The 27,643-nt window shown below is 49.5% G+C and overlaps 1 protein-coding gene across 1 annotated transcript in view; it reads left to right on the top strand.

Moving 5' to 3' along the window:
• TRABD2B (TraB domain containing 2B) overlaps positions 1–27,643 on the top strand; it is a 195,529-nt gene that overhangs the window by 4,133 nt on the left and 163,753 nt on the right. The window lies entirely within an intron of this gene.

Here is a 27,643-nt window from a genome sequence, read left to right as displayed (position 1 = left end):
GCCAGGCCAGCAACTACCACTGGGACCAGAGCTGCTTGCCGCTCCTGAGATGTTGCAAGCTCTTCACCAGGGAAACAGCAGCAGAAACTGATCCCCCTTCAGAGATCTCTGGCCTTTGTTTTTCCAGGGGAAATGCAATATTGTCCCCAGGGAGGTAAGAAGCCAGATTGATTTGCCGGCCAAATGAAAGGCGGGTTTGTCCGTCCTCCTGCTGGCTCTCCCATAATTGTGGAGTCCTTACCCAGAGGGCCCTGGTGGCAGGAATATTGGGGCAGTTAGTCACGCCCCGCAGGGTTCTGACTACGCCTGACTCCTTCTCCACGGGGGAAAATCCTGTGCATTCTCTGGCCCCGCGCTGATTCCTCTGAACATACCGGCTTTCTCCCTCTGAAGTGACTTTCCCCTGCCAGCCTCGGGAGCTGATATCATCTGTGTCGGGCTCCCCAGCGCTCACCGCCCATCTCATTTTGGAGGAGGCAGGCTTGTGGGAGGCCCCTCTGTTTGGAGGCCTCATGTCTGGCCTCGATATCTTTTTTAGGCTGGGGAGGTGGGGCATCCACCATCATCTCAACACCCTCTTTGTACCAACCACAGAGGAATCCACGAGAGCTGAAGGGAGCACACCAACCCCCTGGTTAAACAGCCCCTGGCTTTAATCTGTCTCCCTTAAAACAACAACACTATCTTTCTTCGGGTTCTGGAAACACTGCTGTTCAACCGAATGACGGCGTTGGTAGGTTGCAAACATTTGCGGAAAGCGTGTGAGGTTATGTTTTAGGAAAAGTTCCCGAGAGCCATTCGTCGGCCAGTGAGGAGCCCGCTGACAGTCTCCAAAGCCCATGTTTGAAGATCAAACGGACTCAAATCTCTGGTTTCACAAACGTGCCCACCCCGTCTCCAGCCTGGGCCCGAGCTTAGCGCTGTTCTTGGGTCCAGCTTGTCCAGAGGGCTGCAGGAAGCCAGTCCCAAACAAAAGGAAACAGGTCTCCTCTTGGTTCCCTAATCTCCACACCCTTCACCACCTGCCAGAGTGTCCGGCCCCGCCAATTTGTCCTGTTATCATTTTGGAGTGAGGTGATGAAATCTCTCCTCCATCCCCATGAGCGGCTGTGGGCTAACTGGGAAGGGAGGGATTGCAGAGCTTGGGTGGATGGGGTTGTTAGGGATCCCCACCCCAACGTCAGAAATGCAACAGCCTTCTCGGTAAAATTGTATGCGCGTGTGCACAGTTTGATATGAACATCTGTGATGCATTATTGTACCAAAATATCTGTTAAGTGCATCAGATTTTTATTTTTTCTTTCCTTTCAGCATTACTGTTATTGCAAAATATTTTTTTTGGTAGGGGGAGCAATGAGAGAGGAAGGTGGGAAATAGAAGCCTTAAAAGAGAGTACCTTTTTATTAAGACCTGGGATTTTAGTTTTAATTTGAGTATTTTTCAAATTTTTATATTTTCTTCTGGGTCGAAATACCACATTTTTTGCTGGCTAAGTCGAGAAAGGAAGCTTACGTTTTGGAACTCCCTGGGTTGGGGAACCCCTGAAAAAGTTCCTTCCACCTTTGCACAGCTTGGAAGATTGGGCCCATTGGTCCTAGTCTGTGATTTTAATATAAACGGAGTGTGCAAGCCCCAACATCACCTTGAGTTTGCTGTGTGACCTTGGGCAAGTCAGTTCCCCTCTCTGGGCCTTGTTTTTCCCTTCTGTGAAATGAGACACCAGGATTAGGTCATCATCCAAGTCCCTTCTAGCCCTGACATTCCATGGGACGGTTGTAATCAATTCCACGTGCCTGGCACTCTGCAGGAAGCTCCGTATGCTTTTCCATTTTGTTGGATTCTCACAGCCCTGGGGTTTTCTAAGGTGGGCAGTCAGAAAGGTTGGGTGACTTGCCCAAGGTCACATGGCTAATAAGGAACAGAACCAGTCTGCCTGGCTCTGAATGAAGGATGCACTCTTCCTGCCACCCATGTAACTAGGTATTTTGTATCCTCTTGTAATCCTCCCTTCAGTCCTTCCTTCCGTTTCTTTCTCCCCTTTAGGACTTGAGGGCTTAAAAGTTGACTGCTTAGAAAATGTATACCTATGGAGAAATGATTTCTTTTGGCCACGGGGCCAAGGCAGGGATGGTGAAGGCAGCTCCTGTAAAGATTTCCCTGATGTGTTACAGACCGCTCAGCCTCGTGGGCTGAAAGGAGATTTGCCTCTAGATTTCAGTCCCAGCTCTGGCTTGAAAGCCAGTGATTTGTGTGTAACTGGTTTTCCTGTCTGTCCAATGGGGCCGTTAGTGACCAGTCTTTCTCAGTAGAGCTAGTTTGGGGAGGACGTGAGAAGACTCTACATGTGGGAGGTTACTGAGAGGGTAAAATGACTACCTAGATAGAGGGAAAGAGTCTGGGCCGGCTCCGGGACTGAGAAAGAAAGAGGAGGGAAGCCTCGTCTCTGCCCTGTAAGCACCTTCTCCTAGCAGCCGTGTCCACTGCCCATCCTTTCTTGAACAGAGTAAAGCTGGAGTAATAAGGAGTGGTGGCGGCCCCTGCCCTCAGGGGCCTGTGAGTACCTGAGCCTTTAGTCCAGATCTTGTGACAGTCTTGGGACCTGCAGATTTCAATCAGCTCCGTCAGCTGCCTCCAGGGATTGGTACCGGCTTCCACTCACTTGCTGGGCTGACTAGGAGACCTCCTTCTCCCTCTAGGGGGCCTCAGTCCGCCCCACCAGTTGGTGAGGAGCTGCACGAGAGGCCCTCGAAGTCATGTGGTTCTCTGAGGCATAATGAGAAAACGAGGACCCTGCCATTCTGTACTTTGTTTGTTTGAACAAACATGCGATGTCACCCATCCAGGGTGTGCAAAGCCTAAACACTTGGGCCCGGCTGCTAAGGTTATCCAAGATGTATGTAAAATCCCACAGCCCCTTCACTAGGGAGTTAGAAACCATAAAATCATCAGTTATTGAGCTCTGTCTCTGTACAGGGCACTACCTTAGACCTTGTAAGTACATCATCTCTAAACCTCACCGAGATGTGACAAGACGTATCATCATCTCTCTTTCTCAGACAATAAATTGAAGCTTAAAAAGGTTAAGTCATTTGGCTATGATTACCCAACCAGGCCAGGCGGGCTCAGGGTCCAAACTTGGGCGTGTCTGATGCCAGAGTCCATGCTTCTTAGGCATGTGAGAGCTGGCGTGATTTTTGTTTTTAATAGTTAGAAGGCATTATCTGGGTGTGTGTTTGAGTGGTGAGAGATGATCATATCTTGCTAAAAATATTTAAAAATAGAGATAATTAAACAGTGCTCACACTGATTTTCTACTGGCTTACAAATCGAATCTACAGGTGATTCTAAAATCAGAGTTCTCAAAGACACCCCCAGCTTTCCAAGGGACCACTGTAAGGACGGCACCCCTAAGCAGGCACAGTTAAATAAGGGAGAGTCTCCTTGGTTTCTAGTCAGAGCTCCTCTATCTGCACCCTGCAGGGACAACACTATTAATAGGTGCTCTCTTAGTATTCAGAGAATGAATGAATGGGCGGAAACCATGATATGACTATCTCTGCTTCCCTTCCTTCCACCATGCAGCACTATTGAATGGATGGATGAATGAATGAATGAAGAGACTGCATACGTGAGGAGCCCCCTCCTTGAACTTTAATAGCTCCATGCCTTCCTATAAGGACACAAAATATGAAAATCACCAAGTGGGTTGTTCAGATACAAAGCAAACTCCAGCCCTGACCCCATTCCTACCTTCCCTGTGAGTCTGGGCTAGTCCTTTTCCCTTTCTGGGCCTAGGTTGTCTTCTCTGTCCCACGGGAGTGTGGGCTGTATGATTTCCAGGGCTGGCCCAGCTCTGATTTTGTGGTGCTCGTCTTTGGCCCCATATCTTGGAGACCCTGAGCCACCCTGAGATGTTGAGCCTGTGTTCTCCGCAGCTGGGAGGGACGGGCAGTCTCTGGCGGGCTGCTGCTGATACCTGCTTGTCCGGAAGCTTGCTGGTTCTGGTGGGTGATCTTGCTGTCTCCTGCTGCAGTTTGCAGAGCGGAGAGAGCCCAGCCTGTCGCAGCACAGTCTGCTGGACACCTGCCCAGCCCTGGAGCCTTTTCCTCCATTAGGACTCCTCTCCCTCACTTTCTCACTCATTCAACCGGAGTGCCTCAGTATTAGACCAGGGCAAGGCTGGGGGCAGAGACCTGGGAACAGCCTGCTTTTTCCTGCAGAGAGTTCACTGACTAGCTAGGAAGAGTGGGTGTCATTAGTCCTTGAATACATCTGTGGAAACCGAGGCACAGAGCGCCTGTGCATCAGGTTCTCCCGTGTCCTGGTTCTCCACACCTCATGGAGACCCTGTCCTCCCTTTCCCTTCCTGTCCCCATCTTTCAGAACCTGTTTCATTTCCCATCCTCCAAAAATGGCCATTCCCAAGTCCTCCGTCTTCTTCAAGCCTCCATGGCAGTTAAAACAGCACTGACCAATGGTCCCTCTAGGCCACAGCCATAGTCCCTACTGGTGGCTCCCCATCAAATCTATGTGCCCTCCCGAGTAAGGGATCAGACACCTCTGCAAGGCAGCAGGGCACCCCTCAAACCATGCACAGTCCTCTTCTCCCAAGAAGTCATCTGCAGAGTGAGAGTCCCTCAGTGTAGGATCAAAACACAGGCTGACCCAGTGTGCACCGCGTGACTCTAGTGTGCACGGTGTGACTCTAGCTCCTGGGCTGGGAAGCTGGCTTCCTCCAGCCCATCTCTACCCTGTGCTCTGTAGCCTGCCACCCCCATTGTGTCTCCCACACAGCCCTGTGCTCAGAAGCTGCTCAACAAATGCCGTGGCGTGGAAGTCCCTAACAGGAAGGGGGACCTGTTAGCATCAACCCCGGAGCATGTGTATTAGATTCTTTCTGTGCCCAGAGAGCTGTTTGCAGAGCGCCCCTGCTGGCTTGGCAGGCTGTGTCCGCTCTCTCTGAACTGGTTAACTCAGACTTTAACATTTAATATATTAACACAACAGAGGGGCGGGGAGTGGGAACAAACTCAGGGGCAGATGCGCAGGATGGCTTAGGTGCCTCTGTGGCAGGAGGGAAACTAAGAATGGTAAAATCTTAGAATGTTAGGCTTAGAGGCACTTTGGGACTCGAAGAATCTTCACATTAGGAAATCCTAGCCTCTCAGCTTTGAAGAATTTTCAGCTCATAGACTTCTAAAATTTTAGAGTTGGAAGGGCCCGGTTCTCAAGAATTCCAAGCAGCCCGGTCCCCAAACCCATGGATCTCCTTCCCGTAACACACTTGCCAGCCAATGGCAGGCCCGAGACGGAAAGCCCGAGCGGTGAAGCGTTTTGTGACGGAGATAAAAATGGGCGCGTGCCTTTGTTAATAGTTCCCATTTGGACATCTCTGAAAGCCAGGAAGAGGTCGCTGGGTAAGGCAGCTTTCCGAGGGAGGAAACTGAAGAATGCGACGTGCGCCGCGGCCTGCCAGCCAAGCTGCCGACGTTCTTTCCCCCTCAAGTTTGCTTCTAAATATTATCCACTTCACTCCCTTTTATCTCCCATCACTGGCTCTCTGTCCACCCACTTAATCCACAGGCAGCCGGTGGCCCAGCGTTCAGCTCTGCTTGGCGGCTGCCAAGCTGTCTCGCCCGAGCAGTTCCTCCGGGATCCGCAGGCTTTTACATCTGTGCCCTGCAGCCGCTGGAACACAACACTGTTGCCCCAAGCTTGGAAGCCCTGTTGCTTGTGTCGGGCCCCTCCCTCTCCAGGAATTTCCTCCTTTTCTCTTCTGCTTTTGAATCCTATGAGATTTTTCAAGGCTCAGCTCAAAGCTGTACCTCCTCCAGGAAGTCCTCCCAAATGCTCCTAAATCCAATCTGCTTGAGAAGACTTGGTTCAAAGCGTTGCTGGATGCCCAGCCACATCTATTCTTCCCCTCTGGGAATTTTTTTATGACATTTTATGACATTCTTTCAGCACTTATATATTTTAGTTTATATTATAGTGATTACTGGGGCAGTCTTTTCTTTCCTAATAGACCCAGATTCAAAAGCTAGTTTAAAATATGCTTACAATTGACTACAGAATTAGACTGAAGGTGTTCCAGGTCTGAAGCTGGGGCTTTGTGGTGCATTCTGTGGTTGGGGTGTTGGCAGCTTTGGTTGTTAAAACAGACGGCACCTTGGCCTCCATATGCACAGAAAAGCCTTTAGACTTCCCACCGGAGCCGTGTAGAGAGTTCTGTACTGATGCTGGCCCATTTGGTCAGGGCTCTGTAGCACCCAGAGGTCCCTGTTGGAGTGCTCTCTCTCCAGCCTGGAGCACTTTGTTGTTTCCTCTTCCTCATCTCTTACTTGCAAACAAAGGCCTCTTTTTTATCCTCTTTACTCCCCAGAGCACACATGAGCCTCTCCAGGCTCACCCCACCCTCCCACTTTGTTTGCATTTTAAAATGTTTAACTTGACCCATTACTTGCTACTTGGGTTTTGGGCTGTAGCGATGTGACCTGTCCTGGTTCTCCCTCCCCCCCCCCCCCCCCCCCCCACCCTGCCTCTCACACACAAACCTTGGTCATGCCTCCGTTTGTTTGCTTATGCTGTTCCCTCTTTTTCTGGTTCCTTCCTAGTTTTTATTGTCTGGCTAATTCTTACTCCTCTGCTGCAGCAAAGGTTCCTGAGGGCAGTCCACTTTAAATACTGGCCTCTTGCCTAGTCGGTTTGGCTCAGTGAATAGAGCGTCAGCCCACAGACTGAAGGGTCTCGGGTTTGATTCCTCTGTTGCAGGCTCAATTCCGGGCCCTGGTTGAGGGGGTGGGGAGGAGCTGTGGGAAGCAACTAGTCGATGTGTCTCTCTCACATCGATGTTTCTCTCTGTGTGTCTCTCCCTCTCCCTTCCACTCTCTCTAAAAAAATCAATGGAAAATATATCCTCGGGTGAGGATTAATAAAAGTCTGGACTCTTCAAACAAATGCCATTTATAGCACTTCATTCACAGTCACACGATTGCACTTCCCCATGGGCTGATGTTACCTCCATAAGTCAGCAGTTTGAGTTTAGGTGTCATGATGTGATTGTCTTTTAGCATGGTGGGGGTTTTTCCTTAATTTTTTATCAAGGTAAAATTGACATAACATATTAGTTTCAGATGTACAATGCAATGATTGTATATTTGTATATATTGCAAAGTTGCACTGTGTTTTGAAAGGATCAGTGGGTATCTTAGTTTGCATGACGGCCTAACAAAACACCATAGACTGGCTTCCACAATAGAAATTTACATTCTCACAATTCTGGAGGCTAGAAGTGTGCAATAGGGTACCAGCTTGGTTGGGTTCTGGTGAGAGCTCTGCGGCTTGCAGACAGCTGTCTTTTCACTGTGTGCTCACATGGCCGGGTTGGGAAGGGTGGAGAGAGACAGGTGTAGAGGTATGAGTTGAAATAGAGAGAGAGCAAACTCGCTGGTTTCTGTTCTTATAAGGGCACTAATCCCATTACCAGGGCTCCACCTTCACGATCTCCTTACACCTAATTACCTCACAGTCTCCATCTCCAAATAGCATCATATGGGAGGTTAGGGCTTCAACATATGAATGGGTGGGGCTCACATATTCAGTTCACAGCAGCAGATGAGATGTACCTGGGTCACACTGAATGCCAAGTATCCTTGAAAAGAGCCTGAAGGTCCCCAGACAAGGTCCGTACAAGTCAGAGCCCTGAAGCCATCTCTAGAGGACAGCCTGGGGCCTTAGGATTGTGCAGTCTCTGCAGTGGCACCTGATGCTGGAGTCTGAGCCTCCATGAATAGGCAAGGGGGCTTCCCTGGGGGCCCCTGCAGGCCCCTGCAGGCTTTCAGATCAGTACTGACCACCATTCTCCTCCCCTGCAGACAGTGCCAATATTCCCTGCTGACACTCTGTTGCCTCTTTGCTTTGGGTTCTCCCTTTCCTTCCCATTGGGTCAGGAAGGGCCAGGGGAAACGTTACAATTTACTTCTCATTTGCTCTTACCTTCTGAGCCTGTGTTCTCTGTATAAGAACTCCTACCCCATGTCTCTCATTCAGAGGAATATCCTGGTCTGATTCTACCTTTGAACCAAGAACTAGTCAAGTAAGTTTACACAGCACGGTGCTGACTCAGCTGGGTGGGGGTGCTCCCACAGCCCAGCAGCCCTTCAGTGCCCAGAATCATGGCACTCATTGGGAGTGTAAGCATCCTTGGGCTAGTTACCTGACCTTTCCCTGCTTCAGTTTCCTCGTTAGCCAATCTCATCGGATTGCTGTGAGGACTGATTAGTATACAACACAGTAGTGCAATGCCAAACACACAGGAGACTCCGTAAACGCAAGCTCACAGTTATCAGTGTGTTTTTAAATTAGCATCATTTTACAAGTTAGGGAATGTATTTTAGTTCCTACTGTGTGTCAGAAATTGGGCTATGTGCAAGAGAAAGAACAGTGAACAAGCTGATGCTGTTCCCAGGTGCTCCCTTTCTGGGTGGGGTGGGAATGGGCAGAGGTGTTTTACTTTGTGGCAGAATGAGGGTGGCCTGGGGGTAAAATAGTGTGTTGTGGGAGCACAGAAGAGGGCACACTTCCCAATCCTGAGGAGGTTTGGGAGGGCTTCCTGGAGGAAGCACAGGTGAAGCTGAGAACAGAAGGAGGAAAACTTAGCAGGCAAATGCTGAGGGGTTCTAGGCCCAGGAGGCTGGAGGTGTCTACACCAGAGCCAGGAGTGGCGTGGTGCAGACTCTCTGAAGTTCAGCTTGGCCGGTGTGCATGGGCTGTGGCAAGCTGAGGCTGAATGAAACCACCTGCCTGCTGTCTGCACGCCTCCGCCTCTGCCCGCGGGCGCCGTTCTGGGCAGAGCGCAGAGATGTGCCAGGCCCATCTCCCAGCTGGTCTGCTTTGCTCAGGCCACGTGGCCGCTCTTCTGCCTCCCTGGATTGAACTGGATTTCACCAGCACCAGTGATCCTTCCTGAAAGAGCAGCACGCCTTCCTGCCCACCCTTTGGCCAGGCTGGTAACCCCACTGGGACCTCGCAGACGGGCCTGCAAGCTGGCACCTGGGGAAGTGCCAAGCTCCCATCTCCACGACCAGCCCTGCCCCAGGAAGGTACAGTGCAAAGATAAAAGGCAAGGCCTTCCCCCGCCACCCGCCTTGTCTGTTTAAAGGGCTTACCTGTTTCCTTCCTATTAAGGTTATTTAAAGTTTTCCAGCCAGTTTTGTCTCCTGGGGACTTCATGCCCCTTCTAGGCAGTTGGCAAATTAAGCCTCGGGTCCCATTTGAAAGCCCTTTATAGAAAGGAAGATTCCGGTGGAAAAAGCCTTTTGGAAATCTCTCTGGCTCATCCTTTAGCCTTTGTTCATGAGGCTTCCCTTTCTTGAGCTGCTCAGCCCTGAGTTTGAGAAGAGACAAAAGCTTAATAGGCGATGATAATTCCACCCATCTGCATCTGGGTTTGCAATTTTCAGTCTCTCACATGCACTACTGTCCTGCCTCCCAGCCCCCTTGGGGACACCTAGAAAGGACTACACCCCTTCCCCCCAGTGTTCAGACTCCCAGTGGTCCTGGTGGATTCCTCCTGCCGAGTGGCTATAGCATCTATGGGGTTGTGGGACATTTTTGAGCACCAGATGTCTGTGGGGGCTGAGATGCATCTTGAAGAGCAGATGGGCCATGGGGAGAGGGGTACATGAAGACCTTTTGGGTCCTCAGTGGTGATACTTGGTCACTGTGCTTGCCCTTGACTGGGATGACCAGTGGCCCCAGGACTACATAATCCCCACGCCTGCTGGTGGTCTTGCAGGTGATTTCATATGATTCTGCTCCCATCACTATAGTTTTGTGGAGAGGGCGGTGAGAAAGGCAAGTGGGGTTCTGGATGGGGTTGAAGAGGACTGGGGCCCCTGGAGGTGGGAGGGGGGAAGGCCTCACCTGGAGGAGAGGAGACTGTTCAGCCAACGCGCCGGGCTGGGGACGTGCAGAGGGCGAGCCTGGCCCTCCCTCTCTTGGGCCTATTCCGTCCTTTCCCACGAGAGCCATTGTGAGTGCCTGTGATGTGCTCAGGGTTCATCGTAGGAAATTCCTGAAACACTCCTGAAAGGTAAGTATTGTTTCCCCCATTTTGACGAAATTGAGGCTGAGTACTTTATGCAAAATGATGGAGCCAGGATTTCTACTTGGATCTTTTGATGCCTAAAGAGAGAGACGGGACTGGAGTTGGAATGCCAAGCTTTACCAGGTTGGCTGGACAACTGAGGGTCTGTTTCTACGTCTGGAAAAGGGGGGCTCACAGTAGTCTTTCCCCCCCCTGGTGTGCTGTGAGGAGTGAATGAGGTAATGCATGTAAACCGCATAGCCGGGTGCCTGGCAGCCGGTGAAAGGTGATGAATGGTAATTGTGGTGGTTTAAGTTCAGGTTATTCTAATTATTGTTATTGGCCCATTTTCACACTGTCTGTGCTTTGAGGTGAAGCCCATCCCATAGAGATCCTTCAGTGTCTCATGCGTTGAGCCTCATCCTGAGCAGATTGGCTGTCCTGATGGGAACCAGGGAGTCTGATAACTGGGAGCGTGGTCAGTTTTTTCCGACCATCTGCAGAGTGTAATGTTGGATCCTCCTCATTCAGCTTCCCTGTGATCTCCCACTGCTACCTGGAGTGGGGACATATCACAAAGAGGGATCAAGGAGTTTAGGCTGGAGACCTGGTTTGAGGCCCAGCTCTTCCAGGGGTGATAGGCCCACGATCTGGGGCTGTTCCCTCTCAGGGCCGGTTCCCCCTCCTGCGCAGGTGGCGGGATGTCAACAACAGGGACTCAGAGTTATGGGGAGAATTAAGGGCTCAAGCCTGGGAAGGACTTGATTAGCTCTCAAGTGCTCTGTGCTCTCAGTACTTGGTGTGCAGGTGTTTTTCCTTTGCTGTTTCTCCCAAAGAGAAATACCCTGTAAAGACTTAGGGAATTGAATTTGTTAATATGAAACTGTTCATCCCTCTGTTTGTTAGCAAGTGATACTGGGATTGACATGGTGCCAGGCTTAGTTCCAGGTCATGAATGTGGGGCTGGTGAGGAAGGGAGGGTTTGAAGAGACCTCAGTGAAGGGTGCTGCATAGCAGAGTGCTGAGAATAGGGGTGAGTCGCCATGTCCCGGCGCTCAGTTCAGTAGAGCATCGTCCCGATATGCCAAAGTTTTGGGAAAAAGCCTGGGAAGGACTTTATTAGCTCTCAGGGTACATACAAGAATCAATCAAGGAATGCATACATAAGTGGAACAATAAATCGATGTTTCCCTCTCTCTCTCTCTCTCTCTCTGCCTTCCTCTCTCTCTAAAATCAATTAAAAAAGAAAAAAAAAGTCCTTTATATGCACTGCCCCATTTAATCCTCACCACAGTCTCTCAGGTACATACTATTATCCAGCCCCATTTTACAGGTGAGGAAACTGAGGCACAGATAGGTTAATTCACTCACCTGCAATCACATAGTCACTGAGTGGAGGATCTGAACTCAAACCCAGGAAGTCTGGCTGCAGAGCCTGTGCTCTCGATCTCTGTATCGGATGAAAAGGGACTGAATCTGATAGTTACGGAAGGGCGGAGGGGGGGGGGGGGGCGGGGGGCATCCCTTTTTCTGAGACTGAAAGTATGAAAGGTTGGGAGGGCAGGGAGTTGATAGACTTCCGATGTTCCCTCCTGAGGAAGGCTGCCACTCCGGCAAGGAGAGGATGAGGTGGCCTGATTGCGAGGACCTCCGGCGAGGAGGGTTGTGAGGAGAGAGGCTGTGTGGGGATTGAGAGCAGAAGCTGCCCTTGGCAGGTGAAGGGGTGGCACAGCAGCCTGAGGGCGCAACAGAAGTGGAGGCTATCGGTTTGTCACAGCACCAGTCTGGATGGCTGGGGTGCTTCTCCACAGAGCTCTCTGTGGGGGTGCAGGCATGAGGAAAGGTGACAGAGAGCTACTTCCAGCCGCCGAGCTCTGGGGAGTCTGTTCAGTTACCACAATAGCTGGACAGCATATCAGTTCCCACCTGTCTGTCTTTGCTGAGCCCTGACCCTGAGACCCCACCCCCATGGTGGCTGGGGCTTTGCAGGGAGTCAGCCGGTCCTCTGGAGGCCGAATGGAAGCTATACCAAGATGGGTGAGACTGCATCCTTGCTGTCCAGGAGTACTCTTTGCTGGTGAAGATGCTCAATTTCTATGCAATAGGCAGACCACCTCTCCTTACAAGATGCAGGCTTGGCTAGGCATTCATACCTATACTTACACTGTACTTGCAGTTTCATGTCACCTGAGCCCAGTGCTGAGGGACAAAGAGGTGTTCCTGGGTTCAGAAGGAGCACCGTGCATGGGGGCGGGGACTCATGGTAATACTGATCCAGGTGGAGGGACGACCCACACTCAGTGGAGAATGCTTTCAGGAGGCACGGAGAGTACGGAATAGGGCCACGTGGAGGAAGCCTCCTGAGCCATGTTAAGAGGTTTGGGGTTGATCCTGGGTGCATTGGGCCCACTCCTGTGTTCTGTAATTCATCAAACAGGAGCATCTCACCAGGCTTGCCTGGACATCTCAAACTTGGGCTGGAGGAAGGAGCTGCCCTATGAGGGAAGGTATTTTTCGTCATCAGATGCAGGATGCTCTCACTGCTGGGCCAGAGGAGACAGACTCTCCACTTCCGGAACAGGAACTGGGGGGGTAGGGGTTTCTCCTAAAAACTGGATCATGAAAGTGGTGGTGGGTGAATGACACCATTCATAGTTAAATAATAGGGTGTCTCAAAAATGAATACACATTTTAATAGCTGATGACTCACCTTATTTTTACCCCTTCTCAGGTTTAACTGATTTGAAATAATGGGTGTTCAAAATAAGTTTTGAACAAAGAAAATTTATCCTAAAGTGCCACTAGACTTTTTTTTATGGGGCTACTTAGAAGATGAAGCTTACGGTGCAAAACTGGCAACACCCGATGAACTGAGGGCACACAAATACCAAACAAAATGCTTCTTGATGTTTGCTGTTCCATTGCTTCATGTTATCAGCAGTGCCTGGATGATATCAGTCATCAGTTTGAAAACAGGCATTGACAACACACACATACACACACACACAAAACCCAATATTCATTTCTGTAGTTTCTTTTAAATTTTGAAAATGACTGTATCTCAGTAAGTACTGTCTTTATAATCATTCAAAGTTAGTATTCATTTTGGGGAGGGACAGCCTGTATATTACAGGGCCTCTTGTAGGGAGCCCAAGACCCTGATCACCATGTCTAAAATAGCTACTGAAGGATAGCATGTCCCTGCATTTCATGGGACCCATTTGATGGCAGATTTAGGGGATTCCACCTGTTCAAAGGGGGAGTGGGGTGAGACAGGTTGTTTCTGAGTGCTCCCCAAGTGGAAGTGAGGGGTGGGAGGATCTGTGGTCTGTAAATGGCCTGTAAAGTATGCGAGCCCTGAATTAGAGTCAGCTGCATGAGCCCGGGGAAGGTTCCTCCCATCTCTGAGCCCCTTAGCGGGTGTGAGAGCACTTGGTAAACCAGAAACCACACCCCATTGCTGCGAAACCACTTTCTCAGCTAGCTCTGACCTTACTAGAAAAGGACATTTTTTGTTTTATTGTCTTGTACATGTTTACATGTCTGCCTTCTCCATAGTCTGAAGTTCTTTGAGGGCAGGAACCTCATCTAATGAATCTGGGTTTGCCTAGGGCCTGGCTCCAAGTACACACTCAGTGATGCTGTGTGGGTCGCTGTGAAATTACCGACTGTATCTACACATCATCGCCTGAGTCTCTGGGTGGGAGACAGAAAGTCCCCAACCGTACCTCTGCTCTGTTTCCAGATGTTTAGCTTCGAGGCACCCAGGTGTTTGGCTTTGGTGGCTGTGACCATTGAGTTCCTTCTCTCCCTCATCCTCGGACCGTCTCCGGGGGAGCTGTGGCTTCCCGCTCATCCTTCATTCCCACAGGGGCCTCACGGGCTTCCACTGGACCCCTCTGAGGGTGGAAGCCACTTCTCCGAGGAGTGAAGGCATCTTCCCAGCCCTCCTGCTCGACCCCCTTCCTCACGCTTCTGGGTTTTTTTCCAGGGCACGGATCAGAGCTTCTGTTTGCTGGCCATTCCGTGATCCACACACAATATAAATGAAAGCTGCTAAAACCAATAAATTCAAACCATGTGTGGGCACTGGGGAAGAGCAGGGACGTCAGAGGGCCTGGTTGTGAGGTGGCGTCAGTGCTGACGGCCTTGGAGCTGATTTGTGTATGAGAAAAGTAAATACCCAAAGTGGTAAACAGCCTTGGGTCTCTCATCATCGCTGGGATTCAAAGGCATTTAATAGGAACACCCACTCTCTGTCTCTTGTAAACAAAGTGAGAGTCTCTGTGTGTGCTGACCTAAATTCTGCATTTTCATCTTTGGGAAAGCCAGCCAGTCATTTTATTCGGGAGACCACAGGCAGCCTAGGCCGCTGGGTTGGGCTGCCTTCTTTCTGGTTTTGTCACTTTTGCTTTGCAAAGGGCTGCATCACTCTTTGGCCTCCGAGCAAATGGAGTGGGTGGCCATTCTCACCCCGTCCCGATGAGGGGCATGGATCCAGAGATGTACATCAGTTTGCCCAAGATCACTCATCAGATCTGGGCTGAGCCCTGCTCTCCTCCTTTAGAATCCCCAGTTTTCCATTCCTCTTTCCGTGAATGGGACTTCTGTTCTCCCTGACTCAGAATCCCAGAGACATCCTCACCCACTCCTCCCTCATTTCCTCTCCTTTCCAATGTCCCCTGGAGCCGGGCCTTCCTCTGGGTCCCTGCTTTCGCAGATTATTTATCTTGTTTTATTTTATTTAGGCCATTCTTGTGTTCAGGAAAGAACCCCAGGGAAGGAACCCAACCGTCATGGGTTTAGGGTTCTGGTTTCTCTGCTTGTCAACTGTGTGGCTTCCAGTAAGTTCCTTCTCTGAGCCCTGCAGTTTTCACATGTGTAAAATAGGGGTGAAGTACCTACCTTCTTGGGGTGGTTGTGAGGATTAATGGAGCTCACATATGTGAAAATGTCCAGCCTCCTAATTAAACATGGATTAACCCTTAAAATGGCATAAAACCAAGTATACCATGTACACACACACACGCACGAGCACATGTAACACTGTGAAATCTGAGTCACGTCAGTGGGTTGTGTCAGTGTCGATGTCCTGGTTTCGATATGACTGTACTATAGTTATATAAGATGTCACCTATGGGGGATCTGGGGGAAGAGTGTTCTTCTTACAACTGCATTTAAATCTACAATGATCTCAAAATAAAAAGCTTAATTAGAAAAGTCAATTAACCTTCCCAACACGCTCATTCTTCTGTGCCGGCTGCATGCCAGGTACTGCTCTAGGTACTAGGCATGTATCAGGTGGACACAAAAGAAAATAATTCCTGCTCACCCTTTCTTCAGGTCTTTGCTCAAAGGTGGTCTCCCGCCATGACCACCCTATTTAAAATTGCACATCACTCCTTTCTGTCCTTCCTCATAGCACCTGTCACTGATTGGCATTGCATATACTTTACATATTTTGTTTATGGCCCTTTACCCCATCGCCAGAATGTCAATGTCATGTGAGTGCAGATTTTTGTCTCTGTTATCTGTATCCTTAAGCAACTCGAACATACCTGGCACATAGAAGGCATTCAGCTCATGTTTGTTGAATGACTGAGAGCTGACAGATAAGAAACAAGTCAGAATGGGGTAAGTGCTGAAGGAAAACAAAGCAGAGGGAGTGGTTGGTGGGCTGGGGGAGGAAGTATCATCGTACTGACCAAGCCTAGATTTTTCTGCAAACCCTGCATGTCTTTGTGTTGTGTGAGGGGTAAAGTCCTGGCTTCTTAGTTTCTGATGCATTCAGTTTCTTCTTCCCTTTATCCATTCACCAGATGCTTCTTTGAGCCATTACTATGTTTGGGACCCTCTAGAACAGTGGTTCTCAACCTTCTGGCCCTTTAAATACAGTTCCTCATGTTGTGACCCAACCATAAAATTATTATTTTTTTAAATATATTTTATTTATTTTTTACAGAGAGGAAGGGAGAGAGATAGAGAGCTAGAAACATCGATGAGAGAGAAACATCGATCAGCCGCCTCCTGCACATCTCCCACTGGGGATGTGCCCGCAACCCAGGCACACGCCCTTAACCGGAATCGAACCCGGGACCCCTCAGTCCGCAGGCCGATGCTCTATCCACTGAGCCAAGCCGGTTTCGGCCATAAAATTATTTTTGTTGCTACTTCATAACTGTAATGTTGCTACTGTTATGAATCATAATGTAAATATCTGATATGCAGGATGGTCTTAGGCGACCCCTGTGAAAGGGTCATATGACCGCCAAAGGGATCTCGATCCACAGGTTGAGAACTGCTGCTCTAGAGCAAGCTAAGATGAGATTGAAAAGGATCATGCCCCCAGGAGACTTACAGGTGGGAAACAGAGAGATGGGACAGGACTGCAAACAGCATATGACAAGGAAGAATGGAGAGAGAAGTGAGCTAAGTCAAAGTGCTGGGGAAGGAGCCTGAGAAGGGAGGGCTCACTTGTGGTCAAGGCATTTGGGACAACCTCCATGGAGGAGGTGTTGGTTCTTGGCCTCAAAATTCTGGGAAGATCGCAAGGCCTTTTCTGATCTGGCCTCGGCTCAACCTGCCGACTTCCTTTCCCATGACTCCCCCAAGACATGCTACAGCTCTAATTAGGCTGCTCCCTGCATGTAGTTCTGGACAGCCTGGCTCTGCTCATCTCTACCTTTGCCTGCAGTACCCTCTCTCTTTCCTCTTCTTTCTCTAAATCCCATTTCCAATTCCAGATCCAGGCTGGCACTTCCTGCAGGAAGGCTTCCTTGATTGCCCCACTCCTTTGATCCGTCTTCTCTGAACATCTGTGCCATGTGTAATCTGTACTGCTCCACTTGACCCTTTGGAAAAGAGTCTTATGTTGGATCAGCATCGGGGTGGGTGGGACTTGAACTTCCATCCAGAACAGGAGCTGGCTGCTAAGCCATGGGCTTGGGTGCACAGTAGGTCCTCAGCAGTGCTAGTGGCTGGATGGACTTGAGGGTAGTGAGGAAATGTGATTCTTCCTCAAAGAGGGCAAGATTTGTTATTTTTGTCTTTGACCCAATCTACTCATTTTGAACCACTGGAAGTTCAGTTAGGGTAGGGCTGCCTTTACAGTGTTTCAGAGTGTGTTAACAAAATAATGCTGCAAACAGAGTGGCCCAAACGTGCTCAACTTCAGGAATTGGCCTCAGGAATTCATCGGTATTCTAGTGTCATGCTGGAGTCTGTGCTCACTCAGTACATCTTTAAAAATACTTGAAAATATATCTGCAGCATGTCCTGCTGTATATTCACTCACTTAACAAATGTGTTTTTAAATAGATTTTTAAATTTTAGAATAATCTTTGATTTATAGAATCATTGAGAAGATGATCTAAAGAGTTCCCCATACCCAGTTCCCCCTATTTTGGCACTTATGTTAATACTAGAGGCCTGATGCACGAAATTTGTGCAAGGGGCTTGGCCCTCACAGCCCCAGTTGCCTCGGCCCTGCCAGCCCTGGCTTTGTCTGGAATGTCGTCCGGATGGTTCTGCTGTTTGGCCTTCTGGTCTAATTAGCATAGTACTCTTTTATTATTATAGATGGTACATTTGTCACAATGAATGAACCACATTGATCCATCATTATTAACTCAAATCCTTGCCTGGTTCAGATTTCCTTTTCCCCTTAATGTCCCTTTTATGTTCCAAGACACCATAGTATATGTACTTGTCATCTCTCCTTTGACTCCTCTTGGCTATGACCATTTTTCTGACTTTCCTTGGATTTGATAACCTCGGCATTGAGTCCTGATCTGATTTTTGTCCCTCACTTGGGATTTTTCTGATGTGTTCCTTATGGTGAGACTGGGGTTGTGTTTGGGGGAGGAAGATTACAGATGAAGTGCCATTCTCCTCATATTATATCAACGGCACCTGCTATCAGCACGGCGTATCACTGTTGATATTAGCCGTGGTCACCGGGCTGACGCACTGCTTATCACTTTCTCTGCAGTAAAGGTTCTCTTTTTCTCATCTTTCCAACTGCACTCTCTGGAAAGATGTCACTGTGAGCAGCCCACACCTGGTAGTGGGGAGTTTTGTTCCCCTTCCATCAGTGCGCTTTGAATGCTCACTATATGCCAGGCTGTCACAGATGCTGAGAATAGAGTGGTGAGTGGGGCAGAAAAGATCCTTTTCCGGCGTGGAACCTTCATTCCAGTGAGGGCTTAACAGTGAATACACAAGTAATAATTTTAAAGCATGATAAGGGGTATAAGACCAGGGTGCTGGGGAGTGGGGAGGGGGGTAGAGAGGGGCAGTTTTCAGGAGAAGGTGCCTTTCCAGCTGAATCCAGAGGGACGAGAGAGAGCCAGCTGTGCACACCTGGGAAAGCACGTCCTGGGCGGAGGAACACAGATGCCAAGGCCCTGAGGCCCGTTTAAGGAACAGAAATGATGTCATGACTGGAGGCCTATGTGCACAGGACAGTGTCAGGAGATGGAGCAGAGAGGAGGCCTATCTGCTAGGCCTCCAGATAACAGGAGGGCATTTGGATGTTAATCCAACAGTGGAAGCCATTGGTTTAAAGTGGGGGAAGATCTGATTTGCTTTTCTATATAAAAGATGGCTTTGGCTGTGGTGCAGAATGGGCTCCCCTGGGGACAAGAGCAGAGGAAACTGGGAGACCAGTATGGATGCTGGTGGAACAGTCCAGGTGAAGGATGGCTTGGGCCTGGGAGGAGCAGGTGGAGGTGGGTTTGGGAGGTGGAGCTGCAGTATCTGATGAGATCAGAAACTGGTATGGCGCTTGCACTTGGTGGTACCATAAAGGAAGTCAGGAGAGGCTGAGGTAGGAACAAGTTCAAAAGGTTAAAATGAGATACGGAGGCCTCATTACAAAAGCTTCACCAAAATCTCTTTTGTTGGCACCACTCTGAGCAGCCCCCCTGGGACATCACATACCGGGAAGGATGAGAATAGTGTTCTGTTTGTTGACTCAAGTATGCCATTAAGTAAGCATATATCTGTTTGTGTTGACTTCTGTCTACAGAAAAGTCAGTCAACAAGTATTTGTTGAACATCAACTATTGCCTAATGCTGTCTTAGGCGTGAGCCAAGGTCTCTGTCTAGGTGGGTAAGGGATGGAGTGTGGGTAGCATGTTCATACATGTGCAGTTGGCCACAAGAGAGAGAACTCATGTCCCCAGGGATGCCTAGAAGCATCATGGAGGGCTGCCTGAAGGAGGTGGAAACACTCATAAATTTGAAGGGCATCGGAAAACACATATATAATTACATATTGTTTACAGTAGCAAAATTAGGGTCAGAATAGGTGCTCAAAAACTATTGCTGGATGAGTGAGTGATTGGAAAGTAAGTTGCTAACCACTGCCTAGGGGACCTCTGATACAAGGACGAGGAGGTCAGTGTCGCCTGTGGCCATGAAGAACCACCACGGAATAGAACCAGTGTCTAAGAAAAATGGAAGGAACCAGATCCCAAAGAAAGACTTTTGATTTTCTAGCCAGTATTTAATTTATTGTAATAATAACGGTATTGCTAATAATAGCAATAATTTTTATAACTACTTAATGAGCGTTCTTTTTGCTGGAAAGGCGCTGTTAGTTCCATGCGTGGCCCGTCTGTGTGTGATTAGAGGTTCCTGGAGGAGACTAAGAGGGCTTTTTTATTTGGAGGTTTGGTTGTTTTCTTTCCTGGTTGTTCTCTGCTGATAGTCCATCTCAGTGTTGGCTCTTCAATCTGTTTGTGTTCCATGAGATACCACAAAAGCACAGTCTTTGTCAAGGTAAATATGCCAAATCCTTATTATAGCATTTAATCACTTAGGGAGGTTTCACTCTGGGGTCGGGGCGGAGGGGTGGTGGGAATGGAAAGAAAAGTCCAGATTGCTTTGATTAACTGCATTTTTCTTTCTGGGTGAATGAGAAGGCTTTGGTGGAAATCTGTCTTTGAGGCTGTTTCCAGGAAAGAGTGAGAAAATCGATTGAGGAGGTTCCGGAGGTTCTGGAGCATCGATTGTGGGCATGGGGCCGGGTGCTGACACAATACGCTGGAAGAAGGCATCTCTCTTCCCTGTGAGAATGTGTGTCTGGGAGGCAGGTCTACCTGGCACAAGGTGGGCCTCAATAATTCTCATTGATTGGATACACCTTTAGCCTCATGGTAATTAATTGTTTTAAGGATTCAGATTGGTGAGAGCTCACTTCCAACAGGACTCACCAGCCTGGGCGTCATGGAAGACATGGTGTTTGATAGAGGCCTTTCCGACTTAAACCGCACGTAGGCAGGCCAGCTTCCTGTGGTTTTCTCATGTTTGTGAGGTGGTCTCTCTGCTCTTGGTGGATGAGAGAGCTGGCACTCAGAGGGTTAAGAGGTTCACACATGCCCTAGCCGGTTTTGCTCAGTAGTTAGAGCATCACCCATGAGCCATGGGTTCAATTGTGGTCAAGGGCACATCCTCGGTTGTGGGCTCCAGGTGTCTGTGGGAAGCAACCAATTGATGTGTCTCTCTGCCATCCATGTTTCTCTCTCTTTTCTCCTCTTCCTTTCCACTCTCTCTAGACATCAATGGATAAAAATATCCTTGGGTGAAGATGAACAAAAACAACAACAGCAACAACAAAAAGATAAGGAAAAAAAAAGAGTTCACTCACACCTCCAGGAGAGCGGGCCATACCTGGCTGATTCACCAGTCTGGCTCAGGGTCTGCCATGGTATTCCCATACATAGCAGGTTCTCAGTGCATATGCAGTGAATGAGTGAATATTTTAGGAGTACGCAAACTGTGTGTAGGATGTGTAGCCACGATACAAACCCAGGCCTTTCATTTCCAGCATCTGATTTCTTTTACTGTACTGCCCAATTTCATTATGGCAGAGGTGGGGTATTGGATTAGATCACTGTTCAAAAATATTCTCTCCCTGCCTCCCCTTCCCTGAGCCTGCAGTGATGTAGTGTTTGGCTATGTGACTTGCTTTGTCTTTTTTTTTTATTCTCACCTGAGGATATGTTTATTTTTTAATATAGAGAAAGGGAGAGAGAGAGAAACATTGATTTGAGAGAGACATCGGTGTGAGAGGATAAAGAGGCTCTGAAGTGCCCCCACCCAGCCCCCCGGAGACGGTCTTATCTAATATAGAGCAGCATGTGACCCTAACTGTTGCTGGTGCTTCTGCCCTTGGGACTCATACATGCTGAGCGGTTGTGGTGATTCCAAGGAGCGGTGGTGTCTTGGTGTGTGTGTGTGTGTGTGTGTGTGTATGTGTGTGTGCCTGTGTGTGTGCACGTGTGCACTTGCATGTGCACATTGGGGTGTGATCCCGTGTTCCTAAACCCAGGATGAATGACTTTGGATTAACCATTGTTTAGCATTAGCTGTACTTCCTCCAGCTGCTCAGACAATTTAGAGTTATTGTCCCTTCTTGGTAACATATGTCCAAAGTCCTGACCTTCTGGCAGCTCGCTTGGGGGCTTGGGATCTCGGGGGTCGTGGAGGGAGTAAAACCACAGTTATTGTCATAGGAAAGAGCAGCCTGCAGTTTACCTTCCTGACTCTCTAGAAAAGGATTTACTGAGCAAATTAGAATTGAAAATAAATATTCATGGAGAAATGTGCACCTGGGTCACGAACGCCTAGTTATCTCAAGGCCAGGATGTTATTTGTTTTGAATCAAATATTAATATGCTAATTTCATAGTTCTTATCACTGTGAAAGCAGGTAATGTAAGTGCCTCTATGAGGCAGTACTTTCTTGCCTGGCTCCGGTAGCCATGGGACTCAGTCATGTAGGGTGGTACCCACCCTTGCACCATGCATCATAATCATCAGCATTATTTTTTGTTCTTGAAAACCACATTGTACACTGTGAGATAACACACAGCGACACTGCCACCAAAAGTGAATTATCTAGATAATAAAATCAGAACCCTTAGGTATCATGGTGTTAGCTGACATATGACTTTGGATGGGAAGTTTTTAAAAGTATGTTTGTCACACACAACAGCAAACTCTTCAGTGGGGTCATTCCCAGTAGCCCTGGATGCATGGAGAGGTGTGTACCAGGGGCCACCTTTTCCCTCGACGATCCTAGACTGCTGTCATCCACTAGTTTCTGGGAGTCTTGGTGGCTGTCTCTCCATCTCCCCCGTCAGAGTCAGGCTGAAGTTCTGACTTCTTCCCAGAGCCGGTTCCTCTGCGACCTATTGGCTGCTTTTAATCTTTTGTGAGCGAGGAAGCCAGAGAACCAGGTCTATTAGCAGCGAGTCCAGAGCTAACCTAAATCCTTTCAGATGAAGACCCTAAGGCTTTCCTCTAGGAGTCAAGTGCAGGGATGCAGGGCAGTGGCGATGTTGTCCTGTGAACATGTGTTCTGGATGGGAAGTTACCAGATATGGGACTTCTGGTTACATGGAGAATTAGTGTGTATGTGTGTGTGTGTTCAGGTTTATCCACATATACTCATAGGCCGTGGGGGGTGAGGCTTGGTATTCCATTAATTCCATTTCTGAGCTTCTCTCACTCGGCACCAGATCAGTGGATGAAAGCTTCCAGGAGGCCGATCGCAGCCAGCAAGGAGGAATCACCCCATAGGCAGAGAAGTCTGCTGGAGGGACGGCTGCCTTCCCATCACTGCAGCTGCTCTAACGCAGGCTGGTGACTAGCTGCTCATTTAGCTCATGGTTGAGGGGATTTAAACATCTGCCAAGTCATTGACCTGAGTTTCAAATTTCTGAAATTTTGTTGGTGTTTTTAAAGCATAATCGATGGACATTAAACTGTCATATTTGAAGGATGGACCTGATTGATTTTTACAGTCTGTTCCTAAGATTGGGCAAAGCTGCTATCAAAGAGCCATCTGCATACCCGCTGCCTCCGGCAGTTCAGGTTAGCGGCTGCCATGGACTGAGTGTGTGTGTCCTCCCCAAATTCACAGGCTGAAAGTTCTTAGCCCCGATGTGCTTAGAGAAAGGGCCTGTGGGAGGGAATCAGGCTCAGATGAGGCCATGAAGGTAGAGTCCTCGTGATGGGATTAGTGTCCTTATATCAGGAGACACCAGAGAGCTGGTGCTGGCTCTCTCTGCTGTGTGAGGACCCAGCCAGAGGTGCCATCTGCAAGCCAGGAAGAGGGGCCTCGCCAGAGCCCAGCCGGGCTGGCACACTGACCTTGGACTTCAGACTCCAGACTACGAGACAATACATTTCCCTTGTTCAAGCCCCGTCTATAATCTCTTGTTTTGGCAGCCCAGGCTGAGACTCACCCCTTTTTCCAGGTGGGTCTCCGCTCTCCCCCCAAACCCCCAGTCTCTGTCATGTTCATCAGGCAGTCTAGGAAGCACCACCTTCTGTCATTCACACTGAAAGCCAAGTATCTTTGAGTCCTTCCCTGGCTCCTAAGGTGAGACCTGCATCTTACACACCTGGACACGGGTGACATTCCCTTTTGGTGTGAGATGACAGCGGGCCAGTGAGGAGCCCAGCTGTGGGCATGTGGCAGGCTCTGCCCTGCATGTGTCCACGTTGGAGACCAGCCTCACGGGTTCCCATGGCCTGGCTGATGCTTCCGGATGTCAAACCGTGCAGGCCTGCCACTGCCCTGCAGTTTAATAGGCCTCTTCGTAAACTGCACCAAACAGTTGTTCAAGTGACACGCATCGCTGCGTGTGGCTGTGATGCTGAGTGTGGCCTAGGCTTTTTATTTGTTTGGGTTTGTCCCCTCTTTGTAAACAGTGAGGAGTGTCTGCCTGCAAAATGGTCCTCTTGTCTTCTTGGCTGGACAGGGAGGGGAAGAGGGGGCAGTCCTTCCTCCCTTGCTCTCTCCTTCCCAGCGCAGGCGCTGCCGCAAGCTTCCGGAACCTGTCTGAGCACCTCGGCTCCCTGTGACCTGGAGCACCCGGTGGTTAGAGGTGGAGGGACTCACACTGATTCGGGCCAGCCCCAATCACAGCATGTCAGGAAGGAAGCTGAACCCCATTTCCCCGTGAACTAAAGTGGGAGGAGGATGTGAATCACACCTAGGTCACGGGTTCCTTATCAGAGGCCCTGCTGAAGCAGATTCCCCCAGAGGCAGTTTCTTTCCTGGGCTGGGGAGGGGGCAGGGCTAAGGTCAGCTGGGCAGCCATCCTCCAGACACAGGTGGGAGGGGCAGTCAGACGTCAGACGTTACCCAGGAGAGCTGGAGGCCTCTGGCCGGTTCTCCCTCCACCCTAGCGTGCTCCATGGGAGTTCGCTGGACTCCCTGGCCCTGAACCGGATTGTTTACCAGGAGAGGATGCTTAATTGCAAATCTGGATCTGTAACCTGGTCCTGGATGCTGCCAGATCTCCCCATCACTTTGTAATGCAGAGGGGGCAGCCCTCAAGTTCCCGGGAGAGTCAGACTTGTGTCTTGTGGGAAACCCTCCCAGTCTCCCACCTGACAGGCCACCCCCCTCCCCAGGGACTTCGGGTTGACCTGGCCTTGATGCTGGAGTTGAACCCACTTGATCAAGTCCTGGAAGAAAAATCAAAGACCGAGGAGGAATCATGTGCGGTGCTGAAAGTCCCTGACTGCATCTCGAAACAAAAAGGATTTATGTTTTGAAGACCCAGTCAGATGGCTCAGTGCCCTGAATGGAGGGAAGCGGCCCTAAAGAGTGAGGTAGAACCTGGGATGAGGAGAGGTGGGTCTGGCGCGCTGGGGGCCCCCCCTCCCCGGCCTGTGCGCACCTGGTGGGTGTGTTGTCTTCCTCCCCTACGTGTCCATCACCTCATCTGCAACAGGAGAGAAGCCGGATGAAGTGACCGGTCCCAGCCTGGGCCCCAAGTTCCCCGGCCAAGTAGAAAGCACTTGATGAAATCTCAAGGCTGTTCAATATTAAACATACAAGCAACCAAAGGACTGTTTTATTTATTGGAAGCAAAACTGCAAAGATAACGCAAATGGCAAGCTTTTAGCCCCTGAATACATCAGATCAGTATCCGAGGCTCAGACTCTGTTATCTCCTCCTGATCAGAAGCCTGGATTGGCTCTCGGACAGAATCATTTGGGATAGGGATGCAATGTGTACCGTAAGGGAAAATATTTCAAAACATGACACTCAGCAGGCCTCGGGTGGGAAGGTCTTTGCTCAGTAAAAAGTTCGGAAACCATGTTTTCAGCATTTCAGAATTTTTAATGACGGTTATGTCCTTCCCCCACTATGAGGGATCTTTTTGGACTCTCCCATCCCTAAAATTGCAGGGTGGCCAACGCTTCGGGTCTGGAAAGTGCTAAGCCTGCTCACAGGGAGCGCCAAGGTACCACCCCCTCACCCCCATGCTCTTGCAGGTAGGGATTCTGCGTGTAATGTAACCAGAACGCTCCCTTTTCATCTCCGTTAATTTCCAAATTGGCTCGTTAAATCCATACATTCCAGAGACTCGGTCCAACATTCCAGGGAACCTTTCCATGGACAATCAGAGCAGGAGTTCTTTTTGGCAGGGTTTCTTTAAGCAGAGGGAATGTGAAAAAAAAAAAAATTACCAGAACAAATTATCTTCATCTTGCAAAGGGGACCTCGTGGTTACCTCAGCCCTCGTCTCTCTCTGACTCTCCCTCGTCCATGTTTGCTTCACAAAGCGTCTCAGTGAGTCCAGCTTGGGGCCTGGCCCAAGTTCACTTCCTCACGTGTTTGTTGAACTCCTACTGCAGACAAGGCCTCGTTAGCTAGCAGCCCCGCCAGGGAGAAGCAGCACAGTAAACCCCGGGTGTTCCTTTCTGCCCCAGTATTGTTGGGAGGCAGACATGTAAGTGTGTTTGAAACTTCAGCATGCAGTTGCCAGGGGAGGTGTCCGTCTTGCTGCCAGATGGGTACAGAATGTGCCACCCGTGAGCAGGGCACCGGGGAGATTTAGCTGGAATTAACAACCTCCCAAGAACTGAATGCGAATAAATAAATAACCCAAGTGTTCAAAGGCCGGTTATCAGCTCAGTTTATCTCCACTGCTCAATGCCAACTTCTTTTCTTGACTTACCTTTTCCAGTCCTCTGACCTTCAGAGTTGTTCCCACACCCAGGCAGCTGACGTTGCTGTCCCAGCCCTCCGTGTCCTTCTTTCAAGGAATGGCCTGGTTTTTTGTTTTTTTTTTCTGAAGGGCTTTGGTGGGGAGGTAACTTTCCTTTTCCCCAAAGAGCAGCTCCAGGCAGTGGAGAGTCAGAGGGATGGGTTCTGGTCCCCATCCTTCTGGTCTGCTTACCACTTGCCACCTGAGGATGGAGGTAGTGAAGGACAGCTAAGCCCCATCCAGATATCACCTGCTGTTTGTCATTGCCTTCAACAAGCACTTCTTGAACACCCAGTGAGTAGGTGTGACGGCACTTCTCTGTGAGATGGTCCCTGCTCTCAGGAACCTGCTAATTCCTGGGTGGGAGCAGGTCTGTGCATATGAATGTTTACATCAGTTTATCTCGCTGGGGCGGACACAGACACATAATTAATATTAATTGAATGAATGAATAGGTACCAGAATTATAGAGATTTAGCTCCAACCCATAGGTAAATAAGCAGCAAGGCCTACCTTGTTTCTCACTGGGGCAGCAGGCCCACCTGTGTGGTGCCTTTGTGCGACATAGAAGCAGACACCGTGAGTGCAGGCAGCCCTGCACTGGATGCATGGCTTGTCTTGGGCAGGAGTCAGACTGCACCAGTGTGTGCAGTGGCCCTATTGGGAGGGGTGGGAGATGGAGAGGAACAGAGAAAAAGAGCATACTCTGAAGCTCGTGTGCTGCAGTCTCCTCGCCTATCAAGTAGAGGAATAACAGAACCTACTGCAAAGGCTGCTGTATTAAGTATCAGATCTTTACGTTGTTATTGTTATTATGGGGGAGAGCCAAGTGTCAGGATCTGAGGGTTCAGGGAACTCAGTGTCTAGAGGGGTGAAGAGCTGGGAGGAGGGGAAGCTGAAGTAGCTGATTGGTGGGCTGTGGTCAATATGAGTTGAGTTTCTAAAACGGTAACTAACTCTCTGGAGCCCTCAGGTCTTATCTGGTGGGAAGGTTTCTACAGTGGTAGAGGCAGGAGGTCATAGGTGAAATGGGGTGGCCAGGAGCTTTCTCCTGGTTCTGATTCTGAGCAACAAACTCCACACACCTCTCCGGGCATCCAGGAAATGGGCAAGATCAGGTAGGGTGGTCCAGAGCCAACTAGGTAGGCCAGCGATGTATTAGGTTGCCTAGTAGGGAAACTGAGGCAGAGGCCTAATAGATACAGGCTGCCCAGAGTTCTCCATAGGCATAACTGAAATCAGGTCTGTGGTGGGCAGATCATAAGCCCCTGCTATTGGCGTTCCTGGTCAGGGGACTCTAGTCTGGTGTGGCTTAGCCTGAAGCCCACAGGAGCAGAGTAAGCAGTGAGCCTCATTCTGGAAAGGAGGGAGGTGGAGGAGGGGACTGGAAATACCATAGGCTTAGGCCGGGAGGGGTTTCATGGAGACCTTGACTTGAGATGGGAGGATGATCAAGACTTGGAGGGAGAAGGTCAAGGGCAGATTCAGGTGGGAGTGTGGGTGATGAGATCCAGAGATAGGAATAAAGCCGTGTGCCT

Source organism: Myotis yumanensis, unplaced genomic scaffold (assembly GCF_028538775.1).
Source record: "Myotis yumanensis isolate MYYU_CA2020_CCGP unplaced genomic scaffold, mMyoYum1.0.hap1 SCAF_2, whole genome shotgun sequence".
In the NCBI taxonomy this organism is placed as follows: domain Eukaryota; kingdom Metazoa; phylum Chordata; class Mammalia; order Chiroptera; family Vespertilionidae; genus Myotis; species Myotis yumanensis.
The sequence above is the reverse complement of the archived record's forward strand: the minus strand, read 5'-3'. Positions and strand labels throughout refer to the sequence as shown.